Source organism: Anomaloglossus baeobatrachus, chromosome 3 (genome assembly GCF_048569485.1).
Source record: "Anomaloglossus baeobatrachus isolate aAnoBae1 chromosome 3, aAnoBae1.hap1, whole genome shotgun sequence".
Lineage (NCBI taxonomy): Eukaryota > Metazoa > Chordata > Amphibia > Anura > Aromobatidae > Anomaloglossus > Anomaloglossus baeobatrachus.
The window spans coordinates 689,850,766-689,868,062 of record NC_134355.1 but is presented as its reverse complement, the minus strand read 5'-3'; the positions used below and the strand labels follow the sequence as shown (position 1 = coordinate 689,868,062).

The 17,297-nt window shown below is 48.0% G+C and overlaps 1 pseudogene; it reads left to right on the top strand.

Moving 5' to 3' along the window:
* The window catches only part of LOC142297448 (fucolectin-like), a 37,138-nt pseudogene extending 25,853 nt beyond the window's left edge, over positions 1-11,285 (top strand).
* Positions 11,286-17,297: the final 6,012 nt, after the last annotated feature.

Sequence of the window (17,297 nt, the reverse complement as noted above, 5' to 3'; positions counted from 1 at the left end):
TTTGTTTCACATGAATGGGAAGTTCCAGAGGGAACAGTTAAAAGAGACTGGAAAAGGGTTGCACTTGTGCCGCCCTAGCAGCAGTCGAACTGCTCGGATCCGGGGTTGCTGTGGCTCGAGGGCCTCGGGACCCAGGGGCTTGCGGCCTCTTCGAATGTAAGGGGATATTTACAGGGGATGAATGTTGGTGACGCAACCTGCGGGTTGCGGTAAAGGGGAGTTCCGCCGTTGCCGATGGGAGTACCGGGGCAGATGGTGTGGTGCAGCCAGATGTCAGTCCCTCCGCAGGTAGGGAAGGCCCTGGATAGTGGGGATTTGGTGTACGGGTAGCTTGCTTGGCCTTGGGAAGCAGGGTGCAGGGGTCAGATTACTCACTGCGGTAGTGTTGGTGCTGGATCAGGTGGAATAAGCAGATGGTAAACCAAAGTCTCTAGGCACCGCAGTCTCTACGGGGGGAGCCCGTCCAGGTCCCGCTCCCACCAGTGTCACTTGGTAAGTCCGGAGCCCTGCCTCCGTGCACAAATTGTTTTACTGTTGTGGCCCCTTGGCTTGAAGCTTTCGGGGCCCTGCTACCCGTGTGTATGGCAGCTGTGCTCTTGGTGGCTGGCACTTGGGATTTTAGTGGGTTGTGTATTTTGGAGAACCCTATCACCTGCGTTGTGCTGATGCCTCCAATCTCTGAGCTCTTGGGGACAGTTCATACAGAGACTATACTCCACAGGCTAATTATCAGGTTGCTTGAAGCTACTCCCCGATCTAGGGTCCTGTACCCCGCCGTGCTCGCTACCGGTAAGGTGGCTGGGCTTTCTGGTGCCAACAGTCCTCCTATACTGTCTGTTACACTTCTGTCCAGTGTTCCTAATACCGGTCCCCGACTCCTGTGGTCCCGGACTATCATTTGCGACCCAACCTGTTGCCTCCCTGGGAGCTCCAACTCCCCTGCTCCTCACTCTTTGAGGGCTAACTCTCTTCTCCTTGTCTTCCCTCCCACCAGTCTGCCTGACCCCTAGGTGGGCGGCCGTGCTGTAACTTGACCAACCCACTGGTTTGTCTGTCCAGCTCTGGTCTGAGGTGTGATTGGGATTTGTAGTGCGAATGTCAGTGACACTGTTGATGGGAACCTGGAACCACGGGAGGTAGGCCCTGCACCCTGGGGTACAGGATGCAGTTCCCTGTAGCACCCTGATGTGTTCAGGGGCGCTACACACTGAGTGTTAATGAGATTCGCAGGCTTTTTGTGTACAGCAGAAAAGAAGTTAGGTCAGTTTCAAATGTCTATGTTTATTCAGGTACAAGCCACACGAATGGGTATTTACATACAGTACATGAGTCACAAATGTGACATCTGTGTTTGCATATGTGGCGCCCTGGACAAGCCAGGACGTCACAGGTACTGCAACAACACACCACACACCCCGGCTAGGCACATCAAGGTCAGACAAAAATCCTTGTTGCCTCCTTCCAGGGGCTGATGTCCACACCAGGGGGTGGAGCCAGGCGGTTGGTCCCACCCGCCGAGGAGTTCACAGTCCTGGAGGCGGGAAAGGAAGTAGAGAGTAGGAGAGGAGAAGAGGAGAGCAGTTGGAGAGTTGAGGAGTAAAGTGGTAGTGGAGCAGACTGACCGTGTCTGGGTGCGTGGTCCGGGCACATACAGCAAGGTTGGCAGACGGTGGTGACCGTCTGCAGGAGGGGCTGATTGACGTGAACCGTAAGGACCGGGGACGGGCTGTGAAGATGTAATTTACCCTCTCACTGTATATGCTGGATACTATGTCATGATATGCATATTTCCCTGGTTGTATTAGTTGTAATTCATGTATTTCCTTGGGGGAGCTACTGATCTCAATGTGTCTCTCTCATACAATTGTAGTCTTGGCATCTAATGTGATTATGTAAATAGCCTGTCCTCTTCTTTCCAGAGTTGTGTATCTAATCTGTAATTGCATTGGCCAGTGAAGGAATAGTCATTGTTCTGCACAGCAGGGGATCCCTTCATCTACTGTGGCTGGCAGACATATGGGAGCCCTGTGATGGACCAAACCATTGATGATAGGATGTGTGACCCCCACCCCCTGAACATGGTGGGCTGGTCAAGGAGCACAGACAAGGCATTTCCCTTTTTGTAACTTCAGAGTGAGCTGAAACTTGAAGAGAGCAGGAGCCCCAGCCTGGGTGGCTGTGGACACGGACGGAGCTAGGCCTGTGTGGCGGCCCGTGGGATTGTGTGGAACTCTTTGGACTACTGTAAGGACGATTGCTTTGTTATCCGGTCCGAGGATTGTCGGGAAGGGCCCCCGAATCTGTTTTACGTGGACTTATCGTGTGCTGTTCTTGTATTCCTGTTAATAAACCTGTTGGATCGTCCCTCGGCCTCGTCCATCCTTTGCTCTGCTGTACACCCCCGTCACAAACTGGTTGGCAGCGCTGGGATCAGAGCAGAAGGAATGGAGGACAATGGCTTAACATCAGGAACCAGCACTGCAGAGTACAAGACCTGGACTTTGGGGAGCCTGCAATCAAAGGCCCGTGAAGTAGGAGTTCGTTTCAAAGGACTCTCCAAGGAGCAGCTGATTGAGGCGCTAGAAGGAGTCTGCTCGCAAAATGACGTGGAGGAAGGATCCTCACAGCAAACGGAAGAAAGACGGCAGCCGGAGGTAAATACCCAAAAAAGTCAGTGGGTTGTGTGGTACGAGGAGGAGATGGCCTTGCTGGGAGAGGAGACCACCATAGAAGATAAGAGGGAGGCCATGCGTGGAGCTAAAGAGAAGGAGCGCAGGATGAAGGAGATGGCACTGCTGGATAAGGAGCTCGCTGTGGAAGCCGCGAGAGGTTCCAGACAGACTGTAACCCCAGCACCCATCATGAGGGAACTTCCCAGGGTGTCCCGCAAAGACTTTAAGCCGTTTAATGAGGCTGCAGGCGACATTGAGGGCTTCTTCCAGGACTTTGAGCATCAGTGTCGATTAATGGAAGTCCCGGACAGGGAGCGTGTCCGGCATCTGGTTGGGCTAGTAGAGGGGGGAGCTGCTGAAGCCTATAGAGCTATGGACCCTCGGTGGAACTGTGAGTATGCGGAGATTAAACAGACTATTCTAAAACATTATGCTGTGACCCCAGACACTTACAGGACTCAGTTCCGTGCTTTAGCCTGTGATGGGGAAGTGTCTTTTAAGATATATGCTCATAGACTCAAACAAATATGTAATCGCTGGCTGGAGGCAGAGGAGGCCTTATCTTGGGAGACCTTCCTGCAGGTCATCCTAAAAGAACAATTCTTTGCCCAGTGCCCTGCTGAGATCCGGGAATGGGTGCGTGAGAGAAAACCAGCGACAGTGGAGGAAGCTGCTGCTCTTGCTGATGAGGCTCTCACCCTCAAGCCTCAGTGGAGGGTTCTGTTGGAGGATGGAGAGACGCCTTACAGCTCCACAACACCGGATGCCCCCAGTTATTCTGTCCCCATTGTTCCCCGTTCCTCTAAGCCACCACATGTTGATACCCGTGTTAATGTGCCTCCAGTTGCTTCTACTGCACTTTCTGGAATACGCCGGGGAGAGGAAGTAACAGAGGGCAGGTGTTATGTTTGTAGGCATCCCGGGCATTTGCAGGCCTCATGCCCAGCCAGGCCATGGAGGAATCATCCTCAAACCCCTAAAGCACCTTCAGGTGGGAGCCGGCCTCCAAGTTCCCCTACCCCTTACCCAAGAGGACGCCTTGGATCGAGGGAGACCCAGCTCAGATGCTATCAATGTGGACAGCCAGGGCATCGGCAAGTCTCCTGTCCAGCTGTTCAAATGAGGACTGATCCTGCACCCAATCGGATTGTTAATTATTTACAGCCCAGTGCCTTGGAGGAAGATGTGGCACCGTTATGTGAGGACTGGCCTAGTGACTCAGCCCCCCATGTTGCACCACCAGGAGTTTACGGGGTGCGACCCGCAGTTATGACGACTTCTGCTCATCGAGGTAAGCACTTGCAGGAGGTTGTGCTGGATGGACAGAGACTTGTTGGATTTTGTGACTCGGGTGCTTTCCTCACACTGGCTGATCCCCGAGTGGTTCGGCCTGAGGCAATCCATAGAGGACCTGGGATTGTTATTGAACTGGCTGGTGGACAATGGAGGACTATTCCCACAGCCACTGTGGATCTGAACTTTGGTTTTGGGGTCAGGCGATGTGTGGTTGGGGTGATGGGTGGTCTGCCTGCAGCTGTTCTCCTGGGCAATGATGTGGGAGAGCTACGATGCCAATTCGTGGCTGCATGAAGCCACATGTAAGTAACGCTCTGCCTGTGTGTACTTAACCAGTGACCTGTAGAGGTCCCTAGTACATACACAAGTTGGGAGGGGGAGGGATTGTGAAGATGTAATTTACCCTCTCACTGTATATGCTGGATACTATGTCATGATATGCATATTTCCCTGGTTGTATTAGTTGTAATTCATGTATTTCCTTGGGGGAGCTACTGATCTCAATGTGTCTCTCTCATACAATTGTAGTCTTGGCATCTAATGTGATTATGTAAATAGCCTGTCCTCTTCTTTCCAGAGTTGTGTATCTAATCTGTAATTGCATTGGCCAGTGAAGGATTAGTCATTGTTCTGCACAGCAGGGGATCCCTTCATCTACTGTGGCTGGCAGACATATGGGAGCCCTGTGATGGACCAAACCATTGATGATAGGATGTGTGACCCCCACCCCCTGAACATGGTGGGCTGGTCAAGGAGCACAGACAAGGCATTTCCCTTTTTGTAACTTCAGAGTGAGCTGAAACTTGAAGAGAGCAGGAGCCCCAGCCTGGGTGGCTGTGGACACGGACGGAGCTAGGCCTGTGTGGCGGCCCGTGGGATTGTGTGGAACTCTTTGGACTACTGTAAGGACGATTGCTTTGTTATCCGGTCCGAGGATTGTCGGAAAGGGCCCCCGAATCTGTTTTACGTGGACTTATCGTGTGCTGTTCTTGTATTCCTGTTAATAAACCTGTTGGATCGTCCCTCGGCCTCGTCCATCCTTTGCTCTGCTGTACACCCCCGTCACACGGGCGGTGGCCCACCAGTACTGGATCGGGGAGCGAAGAGAAGCCAGCACCATTCAGCAGGGCCTACGGACCCTGACCAGGCTTGGAGTCGCCGTAAAACCGGTCAAATCCATTAGCGAAGGGAACCTCCGGGGTTTCCCAGCAGTCAAGACCTGATTGAAGGCAACCGCTCAAACTGTGAAGGGAAATACAGTCACCGCCAAGGCTACAGTTCCCAGGGCCAGAGCCTGCGGGCAAAAGGGGCTCCCTCAGCCTCCATCCAAGCTGGGGAGTGGGTTACCGGTGGGAAGCCACCAGAACCGAGAACATAACACAGGTGCAGGGAAAGGCAGTCACCGCCAACCTACCGAGAGAAGAACCACCGCAACCGTCTGTGGGACCCGTCCATCCAGCCGTTTGTTTTACCGGAGACTTTGCATTCATCATTGGCTGAGTGAGTACCACCGTGCCGTGCGGCACCGCGCTGCCACTGCGACCCTGCACCTCACCAGGCCCCGTAACCCGCCTGCCATACATCCCTACCCCCTCACCGGGCCCCGGGACAACCAACCCCCTACCCACGGAGGGGGAGAACCAACATCCAAGCTGCTCCCTGTCATCGCTCCCGGGATCCCCGTCCAGAGCAGCGGTGGTGTCACAACCTCACCACAACCGTGGGTGGCGTCACGGACAATATCCCTAAACCAAACCACCCCTTTCACTCACGGGCGAGGAGCGCCGCTCGAGTCCCTGGGATCCGGCCCACCGCTCGAGCCACCACCGAGCAGCAGCAGCCAGACCCGAGCAGTGGGTGAGCGCAGCGTCCCCTCCTCCGCCCGCGACACATACATATGACATGAGTGTGACACGTATGGGAGAAATAAAAATATTTTCTATATTTACCTGTATCCAGCGCTGCTTTCTTCGACTCTGCTGCTTCCCGCTTCTGACTCCCGCTAATTATGCTAATTGAATATTCACTGCACCTCAGACCTAGAAGCAGGAGCATCGCCGAGGGCAGCATTACCGAGGACAGCAGTGGGAACAGGTATCCAGCAAGCAGTGTATGTGCAGTGACGTCCAGGAGGTCATCGGAGTTCCCAATGAACTCTGATGAACCCGTGAAGTCACCATTGTGACACCTGCTGTAGCGGGGATGTCGTGGGGGTGTCATCAGGAGGTCTCTGGTTATGAAATAGCGAAAGATGCAGAACTGGTGACAGTCACACCCCAGTAGAGAGTCCTCATCCCTCTGACCCCCGTCTCCTCCACTGTCTGGGAGTGGACACACGTCGCTCCTCTACGGACGGGGATTTTATTTGTCTTTTTGTCTTCAGTTGCAGAAAGTATGGATGATGAGGAATTTCCTTCAACGATGGAAGAGCAAGAATCATGAGACTCCTCGCACATCTGTAGATGTAAGTGACAAGTTAAAGAGGCCACATGCTAGAATCTTCAGAAAGATGAAAAAACTCACAATTCCCTGTAGGGTGATGTTCACATGGGGCAGATACTCTGTAGATTTTTTGTACTAATTTGTAGGTGGAAAATCTGCAGCGTATTATGCACTTTCTGCAGCTTTCATTGTAAATCTGCAACAAACTCCTCCTGCAAAGCATGGAATTTAGAATAAAATCTGCAGATGAATGTGAAGCTGAAAAATCCATGTGTGAATAATCCCTCAGGAAATGGTCACAAGGAATTTTTTCTTTGGAGTTTGGAGCGAATTCTGCCTCAAAATCCACATGAAAAAAATACTTCAAATACTAAAGGAATGGAATAAACTTCCGACTGATACGAATGAGGAAACATACAAACAGTGTAAAGGGAGATGGTTTTGTGACACCCTGGCAAAACCAGGGTGTCACAGAGCCTGCAGAAATCTAGCAAAGTGAAGCCATTCTCCTCCTTGGTAACCTGATCCCACACCAGTGCAGCAGGACAGACACCCCCCCAGTGTAAGAGCAAAACAGAGCAGCGGGGGAGGGGCTGGAGCAGAGTTGGAGTGGAGAGGTAGAGAGTGAGAGGAAGGACTGTGTGTGTCTGGGTCGGAGCCCAGGCACTATCAGCAAGGTCGGCAGATGGTGGTGGCCGGCTGCAGGAGTTGGTGGAGGTCTGCGGAACCGTAGGACTGGGGTTGGGCGGTGGCCCGCCGGTACCGAACCGGGGAGCGGATTGAAGCCAAGCACCAAGGCAGGGTACTCAGACCCCGACTAGGCTCGGAAGCCGCCGTAACGGTCAAATTCTCTGATTGAGGTCTGGACCTCAGGGGTTCATTCCCAACCAAGTCCCGTCAGAAGGCAACAGCCCAACCTGTCCGGATAAGAGCCACCGCCAACGGCCAGAGATCCAAGGGCAAAACGGGCTCTCCCGACACGTACAAGCCGGGGAGCGGACCACCCGTGGGAATCCATAGGGGTCAAACACTCGGGAAGACACCGAAGACTGCAGAATGCTGAGGGATTTTAGCTCAATTGCAACTAAAAACTCCCCATGTAGAATGCAGCTATAGCTTAAAGGGATTTTTTCCATTTTACACTGGAGACCATAAAATCCCTTTAAGAAGCAATTGATTGTTCATTATGATGTTGTTTGTGTGCAGATTACTGGTTTATTCCACTCTTCTTTCATATTTCACCTTCTCTTGATAGATAGAAACCTCGCACTTCGTGGTCGGGCTGCTCAGTCTTCAACATTAATTCATCAGCAATATGGCTATTTGTCAATGGCAATAAATGCAATAGATGGAAACCTGGACGGAGATTTTAGTCACGAATCCTGTTCACACTCAAACGATGACTTTTCTCCCTGGTGGAGGGTGGACTTGTTGAAGTCTACAGAATTAACCACATATCCATCACTATCAGACAGGGCTGCAATGGTGCAGAAATCCTTGTTGGAGACTCATTGGCCAACAACGGGAACAATAATCCAAGGTGAGAACGAGCGGCTTCATACTCTCATTCACTACATATCAGTAACAACCCATCCAATCCACACAAGTGAAGAAATCAAATCATAGATGTCTATAAATTAAGTTATGTGTAATAATGAGAAATGACACATAGAAAAACTTGTGAACACATGACAAAAGAGAGGGTCAAAAGCCATTTAAAGACATGAAACCTGCTGAAATCTATCACTAATTAGAAAGCAATCCTGACACTTAGTAAAAAATAATATCAGCTGGTTCAACTGAAGGTCTATAAAAAGGTGTCTCATTATCAAGGTGCCACACAAGAAACATCTCATGATGGGTAAAACTAGTGAGCTATCTGAAGACCTTCGAATCGTAACCTTATTGTTACAAAATCTACTGATGGCATTGGATACAGAAGAATTTCCAAACTACTGAAGGTTCCAGTGAGCACTGTTATGGACATAATTGACAAGATTTTAGACAAAGGAGTAAAAAGAATTATCAGAAGAGCTTTCCAATATCCAAAGACCACTTGGGAGATATGAATGGAAATTTGGATTCCTACCCCTGAAGACAACACTGTTCATACAATTGGTGCATGTATAGAGTGATAAGATGATGTTTAGTAGGATATTAGTATGGAAGGTCTTGCTCTGCAAAGATTGTCGGGCAAGAAATAGTTGAGATGTGGGATTAGCCCACATGGGGAGTATGTGGTCCATAGGGGAAGGACTAACTGCATCTAGAATTCAGATAGAGTTTGACTTGTGTGTACTCTTCAAGCTTTTCTGTCCTCTGAAGACTCCTGTTTCCTATCCACACCCCTGTGTCCTCCAGGCTCCTCTGTCATCTCTAGCCTATTCTTTCTCCTCCAGACTCCTCTACACTTTTCAGACTCCTCTTTCTCCCCCTGACTCCTCTGTCCTCCTCACTCTTCTCTGTCCTCTCCAAACCCATGGGTCCTCCACACTCTTTTATGCTCTCAAGACTACTCTGTCTCCTGCAGACTCCATTTTTCCCCTCAAGACTCCCTCCAAACATCTGTTATCTCAATGCACCTCAGATCTATGTAGACCTCCCTATACCCACCACAACCATGTGTTCTCTCCAAACTGCTTTATCCCCTCAAGGCTCCTCATTCTATTCCAGACTCTTGCATCCTCCATACTTTTTTGTTCTCTCTAGACTACTCTGTTTCCTGTAGACTCCTTTTTTCCCTCAAGACTACCCTCCAAACATCTGTTATCACCATGCATCTCTGATCTTTGTAGACGTCCCTATACCCACCACAACCATGTGTTCTCTCCAAACTGCTTTATCCCTTCCAGGCTCCTCATTCTATTCCAGACTCTTGTGTCCTCCAGACACCTTTGTTTTCTCCAGATTTTTTTTTTCCTGACTTCTTTGGATTCTCCAGACTTCTGTATCCTCATGACCCCTGCTTCCTACAGACCTCTATGGTCTCTTCAGGCTTTTTGTTCACCTCCAGACTCCTCTGCATTTTCTCCAGGCACATATGTCGCGAGCGGAGGGGTGGGAACGCCGCTCGTCTGTAGTCGATGGCGCTCGGGTCCGGTGCTTCTGCTCCTCGGTGGCTCGAGCACGGGGCCGGACCCGGGGCTCGAGCAGCGCCTTCTCGCCCACGAGTGAAAAGGGGAGGTTTTTGGTGGGTATTTGGGATGTCGGTCATGACGCCACCCACGGGTTGTGGTGTTGGTGGGCACCACTGCTGCTGGTGACGGGGGATTCCGGGAGCGATGGCGGAGAGCAGCTGAGGTGTTGACCCCTCCGTGGGTAGGGGCTGTTGATCCCAGGCCCCTGGTTGGGGTGTAGGGAGGAGGTATAGGTGCAGGTGCCGAGGCGGGGAGGCAGCGTGGGCGCGGGTGCAACGTTGCGGTGCAGCGCGGTGCCGGATGACACTGTTGTATTCACTCAGACACAGAAGGACAGAGTCTCTGGTAAACCAAACGGCTGGATGGACGGGGCCAACAGCCGGCTGCGGTGTTCTCACTCTTCCCGGACGGGTTGATGGTGGCTGTCGGTTTCCTGCACCTGTGTAAGTGTATTTGACTCCTATGGCTTCCCACGGGTAGTCCGCTCCCCAGCGTGTACGTGTCGGGAGAACCCGTTTGCCCGTAGGCGCTGGCCCTTGGATCTCTGGCCCTTGGCGGTGGCTCTTATCCGGACGGATTGGGCTGTTGCCTTCTGACGGGACTTAGGTGGGAATGAACCCCTAAGGTCCAGACCGCAATCAGATAATTTGACCTTTACGGTGGCTCCGAGCCTGGTCGGGGTCTGAGTACCCTGCCTTGGTGCTTGGCTTCAATCTGCTCCCCGGTTCAGTACCGGCGGGCCACCGCCCGACCCTGGTCCTATGGTTCCGCTGACCTACTCCAACTCCTGCAGACGGCCACCACCATCTACTGACCTTGCTGAACGTGCCTGGGCTCCAAGCCAAACACCAACAATTTTCACTCCTCTCACTCTCACTGTCCAACACTAACTAACTACTGTCTTTTCCCGCCTCCAGGCCTGTGAACTCCTCGGTGGGTGGGTTCAACCACCTGGCTCCGCCCCACCTGGTATGGACATCAAGCCTGGAGGGTGGCAACAAGGATTTGATTGACTGGTGTCACCTACCCAGGGGAGGGGGCGTGTGTGTGATGTTAGTGTACTGTGACCCCTGGGGGCCCAGGGCGTCACACATATCCTTCAGACTCCTTTATCCTCAACAGACTCTCTTTTTTTTCCTCTAGACTACTCAGTCCTCTCCAAATCTCTGTGTCCTCTTTAATTTTCTGTGCTTTCCACAATCCTCTTTCTCCTACAGACTCTTCTGTCCTCTCCAGACCCTTATTTCCTCTGGACTCCTTAGTTTTGTCCCTTATCCCTCGACACCACCTAACTCCTCCATGCTCCTCTCTAAGTCTCGGCCACTTCTGTTCCCTCCAGTCTTCTCTCCTATCTTCACTCCATACTCCTCTGTTCTGGTGGTTTATCTTCTTTGGAATTCAAGGGTTTGAATGTAAACTATTTTTGGATCCATGAGCCGCTGACTTTCACTAACTATAGGGGTGGTCTACCACTGGGCAAGGTCTTCTCCATGAAGTTGCCAAAAGATCTATAACATCCAGTCCCAGTACCATCTACTATATGTATATATGAATGTATGGAAGGTCTCTAACCTATCATGGTTCCTGTTAGAGGTGTGCAGTGGTGACAGCAATTCCACGTGGAGTAACTTAAACCTTCCAGTGCCACAATATGGTCGGGAGATACGTCAACATCATTTTGCGTGGAAAAAAGGAATTTCTTCATCTGTGCGAAGTTCAGGTTTTTGGAGCACCTTAATGAAGTAGTTTTCTTGACAATTGAAAGTAAAATATTACTAACAATATAGTAATAATCTACGATAAATACATATATACAAGTGCAAGATATCATAAAATAAAGGCATTCACATTTATAATACTTGATGTCCATTTCTTTCCTCCCGGGAGTTTACAGGATGAGTTTCAGAGCCTTACTCCATAAGCCTTCACCTCACTGTGAGTACAGATGCACTGACAGCTGCCTGCTGCCATTCCTGAGCAAGCTCTGCACTGGTCTTGAACTGATCTCGTAGCTGAATCCTCTTTGGGAGATGTTCTTGGCACATGGTGGACATGTGGCAACTGAAGTTTTCGTTATAACAATTGGACCTCTTGCTTAAAAGTTCTTAATGATCCACTATATAGTTAATTTAGGGACAGTCTTGCAGGCCACAATGTCCTTAGCTCCTTAGTAAATCAGCATGGCAGAGTAATATCAGCTGCCTTGTCCTTGTTAGCACTTTCTCCGGGAAGATCACTTAAAGGTAAGGTATCGCGTTTTTTTATTTTTGTATTAAAAATAGTGATTATGAAATCAAGTATTTTTAATACAAAATGAAAATTGCTGCTTTAATTTTTATTTAATTCTAATTTTACTGGAGGCACTGGGGGCTGCCATGGGTTTGCTGTGTGTGTAACGACAGTTACTCACTCCTTTATGGCAGCCCCTGTGCATAGAGAACAGTGGTCGGGATCCGACCCCATCATTAACGTTACAGTGGGCATCTGCTGTGACTTAAACGCGCCCCCTGGGCTGTCCAGATCACAGCAGAGGGAAGAGATCAGCGCCATCATTGTGGAGCTCACAGCGTATGCTGTTTGCTCCACTGTACCCCTGTCAACCGCAGGGATGTGTGAGTACGGGCCGCCTCCCCTCCCCTCCCCCTGTTACCGTCTCCGATGACACCCCCAGCCCTCTGCTCTGCCCGCCACCGCCGTGTGCATGCGTGTGTGTGTTTGTGCACGGCTGTGTATCTAATCCTCTCCTGTGTGATACTGTCTGCTGAGCTGTGTATCTAATTCAGTCCTGTGTGATACTGTCTGCTGAGCTGTGTATCTAATCCTATCCTGTGTGATACTGTCTGCTGAGCTGTGTATCTAATCCTCTCCTGTGTGATACTGTCTGCTGAGCTGTGTATCTAATCCTCTCCTGTGTGATACTGTCTGCTGAGCTGTGTATCTAATCCTGTCCTGTGTGATACTGTCTGCTGAGCTGTGTATCTAATCCTATCCTGTGTGATACTGTCTGCTGAGCTGTGTATCTAATCTTATCCTGTGTGATACCGTCTGCTGAGCTGTGTATTTAATCCCATCCTGTGTGATACGGTCTGCTGAGCTGTGTATCTAATCCTCTCCTGTGTGATACTGTCTGCTGAGCCGTGTATCTAATCCTATCCTTTGTGATACTATATACTGAGCTGTGTATCTAATCCTCCTGTGTGATACTGTCTGCTGAGCCGTGTATCTAATTTTATCCTGTGTGATAATGTCTGCTGAGCTGTGTATCTAATCCTATCCTGTGTGATACTCCTGCTGTCCTTGGTGACACTGTAGACATTTCTACATGTCATTCTCTGTTATCTGTTGTAAACACTCAGATTAGGAGGGGGAGGCGTGCCATCACACACAGGAGAGCAGACTCCGCCCACTTTACTGCAGCTGTAATGTGAGCTTTTTCTACAGTGGGATTTCTGTAGGATTTCAGAAGCTGCTCCCCCTAGTGTTTAACAGTGGAAAATATCAAACTTTTTAATTTTTTTTTATATTTTGCTCAATTAAAAACAATTAATAATATTTAAACAAAACAATAAAACATTATTACTTTTCATTTTTTCAGTTATTCAAATTTTTTTTTGACGATACCTTCCCTTTAAATATTGAAGGTTGGTCATTTTTGTGGCAGAGCTCAAAGTCAGTGGAAATATAAAGATTTTTTTTTTTGGGGGGAGGATTAACCCCTTCCAGACCAAGAATGTATTGATATGCCATATTTTTACGTGACTTAAAAACTAAAGACGTACCAGTACATCCTAGAAATCCTGAGGGCACAGGGGTCTGTGCTCCTGTGATCGGGCCAGGGACTCAGCTTACCAAACAGCCAAACCCCTGCCCTCACAGTCAGGGACGGTGCCTGCGCCATCCCCAGCTGTTTAACCCCCTAATTGCCAAGATCAATACCGATCGCGGAATTTAGGAGATTGGCACCCCAGCAATGTAATCGCAAGGGCCCAATCATTGTCATGGTGACCTGAGGTCGTCATCATGACCTATGGGTCACCTGACTATGAAAAACCTGTGTGATCATGCCTGCAGCATGATCACACAGGCTTTCTCAGTGTAGCGCTGACAGCAGCGATGTTCTGCAGTGATCGAGCAATGCAGAACATTGTACCTGTGATTAGAGTACTGTGGGGTGATGTCCCATAAAGGGACTAAGTGAATAAGTAAAAAAAAGTTAATCAAAAGTAAAAATATAAAAAAATCAGAAACTAAAGAACAAAAAAAACCCAATATTCAAATCAATAGTTATATTTGTGTTAAAATAAACAAAAAAAGTACATATATTTTGGTATTGCCACTTCTTTAACAAACCGAGCTCTAAAAAAAAGTCACACCAGTTAAACACTTCAGAGAATACAGTAAAAAAATAAATAAAAAATGTAGGAAAAACTACGTCTTTTCATCATACAGTTGACAAAAAAAGTGGAATAAAACGCGATCAAAAAGTCATATATATAAATAATGGTAATGCTGAAAACGTCATCTTGTCCCGCAAAAACAAGCCACCACACAGCTCTATGAGTGGAAAAAATAAAAGTTATAGCTCTCAAAATACAGCAATGCAAAAACAGTTTTTCCCCCTATAAAATAGTTTTTATGGTGTAAAAGTGGCAAAACATAAAAAAACGATATAAATGTGGTATCGCTGTAATAGAACTGACCTGAAGAATAAGGCTGTCTTATCACTTTTACAACACAGTGAACGACATAAAAAAGTAAAAGAAACACTCCTGATTTCCTGTTTCTTCTTGATTCTGCCTCACAAAAAGTGGAATAGAAAGCGATCAAAAAATATTATGTTGGTCAAAAGGATGCCAAGAACCTCCAACTCATCCCTTAAAAAACAAGCCCTCACATGACTGTTAGCAGAAAAATAATTAAAAAAAAACTATAACCTTCAAGAATCGGTGATGCAAAAAAATTATTTTGTAAAAAGCGTTTTTAGTGTGAGAGCAGCCACACCTAGAAAAAACTATATAAATCTGGTATTGCTGTAATCGTACTGACCGGAGGAATAAAGCTGCCGAATCAGCTATATCGCAAGGTGAACGGTGTAAAAAATAATTAAAAAAAACAATTCTTCACCTGCTATTGATTCAGTCTGCCCCTAAAAGATTGCAGTATGGCGCAGCTCATATTTGTCCTGCACTCTACACAGAGCGCTTACACCGGGGATTATGTGTAAGGGTGCGTGCCTACAATCAGGAATAGCAGCGTCTTGGTCACTAAGTGTTTTCACCGAGTTCACAATGCTGCGTTGTACAATACAAGCACAGTGGATGGATTTATAGAAATCCCATGCCCACTGTGCTTCTTTTCTCTGCAGCATAAACTAACATGCTGTCAATTTATGCTGTGGAGACGCGAGTGTCCTCAGCTGGGAAAACAGAGTGAAAGTCCACAGCGCCCCAAACTCTACTAGTGGACATTGGCATCTGAGGTCTCCTGTGAAGAACGCGCTTCCAAATTCAAATTCCCCCCTCTCTTCTGAGCTCCACAATTTGCCTAAACCACAGTTAGCATCAACATGTTTGGCATTGTTGTAGTGCGGAAAGCCCGCTAAGGGAATCTGTCACCAGGTTTTTGCCACCCAATCTGAGAGCAGCATAACGTAGGGGCAGAGATCCTGATTCCAGCGATGTGTCACTTACTGAGCTACTTAGTGTAGTTTTGATAAAATCACTGATTAATCAGCAGTAGATCATCATTAGAGGACTACTTGGCGTGCTGTAGGTAGTCCAGCATATTCATGAGCTTTGTATAACTTCTAGACTTGCAGAAGATAAAACACTGATTTTATCAAGATGATGGCAAACAGCTCAGCAAATAGAATAAGGGTCTATGTCTCTACATTATGCTGCTCTCAGATGGGGGAGCCAAAACCTGGTGACAGATTCCCTTTAAATGCACTGGGTTCAGCTTTCCAGAAACACAAGGTGGGCACAAGGTATGTGCACTACAGTGTACTGGGCACAACAAGGACTTATTTGCAATTCTTAATTCTGCAACATTCACTGTGTTTGGCACCATGGGTGTTTTCCACAGACTAAATTGTTACTACACCCATAGATGAGCTCCAAGAGCAGTGTAATGTCTTAATTGTGGTCACTTGAGAGGGTTTATGCTTTTCTGGCACTTAGGTGCTCTGCAACTGGAGTCTGAATGCGGTCTGCGGTGCGGTCAAACAGTCCTGTACAGTTACATGTGGGGTATTGCCACGTGCAGGAGAAATCGTGTAACACATTTTATGGCCTTTTTTTTTACCTATTCCTGTTGTAAACTTGGAAATCTGGGGTTCAAACAACATGATAGTGGTAAAACAAATTTCAATTCCCAATAGTATAAAATCTTGGGACACACCTATAGTGTCAATATGCCCACTGCATGCACCCCTGGATGAATTCATTGAGGGGTGCAGTTTGTAAATTGGGATCACTTGTTGGGGTTTCTGCTGTTCTGGCTCCTCAATGGCTCTGCCAATGTGACATGGCACCCGCAATTCATTCCAACTAAATCTGCACTCCAATATGCGGTCCTTCCCTTCTTCTTCAGTAGTTTTCGACCACATATGGGGTACTGGCGTACTCAAGAGAAATTTCCCAACAAATTGTATGGTCCATTATATCTTGTTACTCTAGTGAATTTGAAAACTTTGTGGTTAACGCAACATTTTAGAGGTTAAAAATGTATTTTTTCATTTTCACAGCTCAATGTTTTAAAATTCCATGAAGCACCTGGGGATACTAGGTGCCCACCAACCATATAGGTAAATTCCTTAAGGTGTCTAGTTTCCAAAATAGGGTCACTTGTGGGGGAGCTCTACTATTAAGGCGCATCAGGGGCTCTCCAAACGCGACATGATGTCCGCTAATGCGCAGTCAAATGGTGTTCCTTCTCTTTCGAGCCCTGCCGTGTGCCCAAACAGTTGATTTCCACCACATATAAGGTAACTGCTTACTCAGGAAAAGTTGCATAATAAATGTTATGGTGCATTTTTTTCCTGATACACTTGTGAAGAAAAAACTACCTTGTTGAAGTAACAATTTTGTGATATATTTTTTTTTTATTTTGATGGCTCAATGCTATAAACTTCTGTGACGGACCCGTGGGTTCAAGGTGCTCACCAAACATCTAGAAAATTCCTTGAGGGGTCTAGTTTGCAAAATGGGATCACTTGGGGGAGCTCCAATGCTTAGGCACCTCAAGGGATCTTCAAACATGACATGGGCATCCACTAATGATTCCATCCAATTTTTTAGTCAAATAGCGCTCCTTCCCATCAGGGTCTTGCCATGTGCCCAAACAGTTGATTTCCACCACATATGAGGTACGTGCGTACTCAGGAGAAATTGCAAAATAAACTGTATGGTGCATTTTCTCCTGTTACTCTTGTGAAAAAAACTATATGTTTGAAGCAACAATTTTTTTTGTAAAAATATTTTTTTTTATTTTCAGGGCTCAGCGCTGTAAACTTTTGTGAAGTACCCGGGGCTTCAACGAGCTCACCAAACATCTGGAAAAATACCTTGAGGGGTCTAGTTTTCAAAATGGGGTCACTTGTGGGTGAACTTCACTGTTTAGTTACCTCAGGGGATCTCTAAACGCAACATGGTGTCCGCTAACCATTGCAAATATTTTAGCATTCAAAATGAGAAATGGCGCTCCTTACCTTCCGATCCCTGCCATGCGCCCAAACAGTTGATTTCCACCA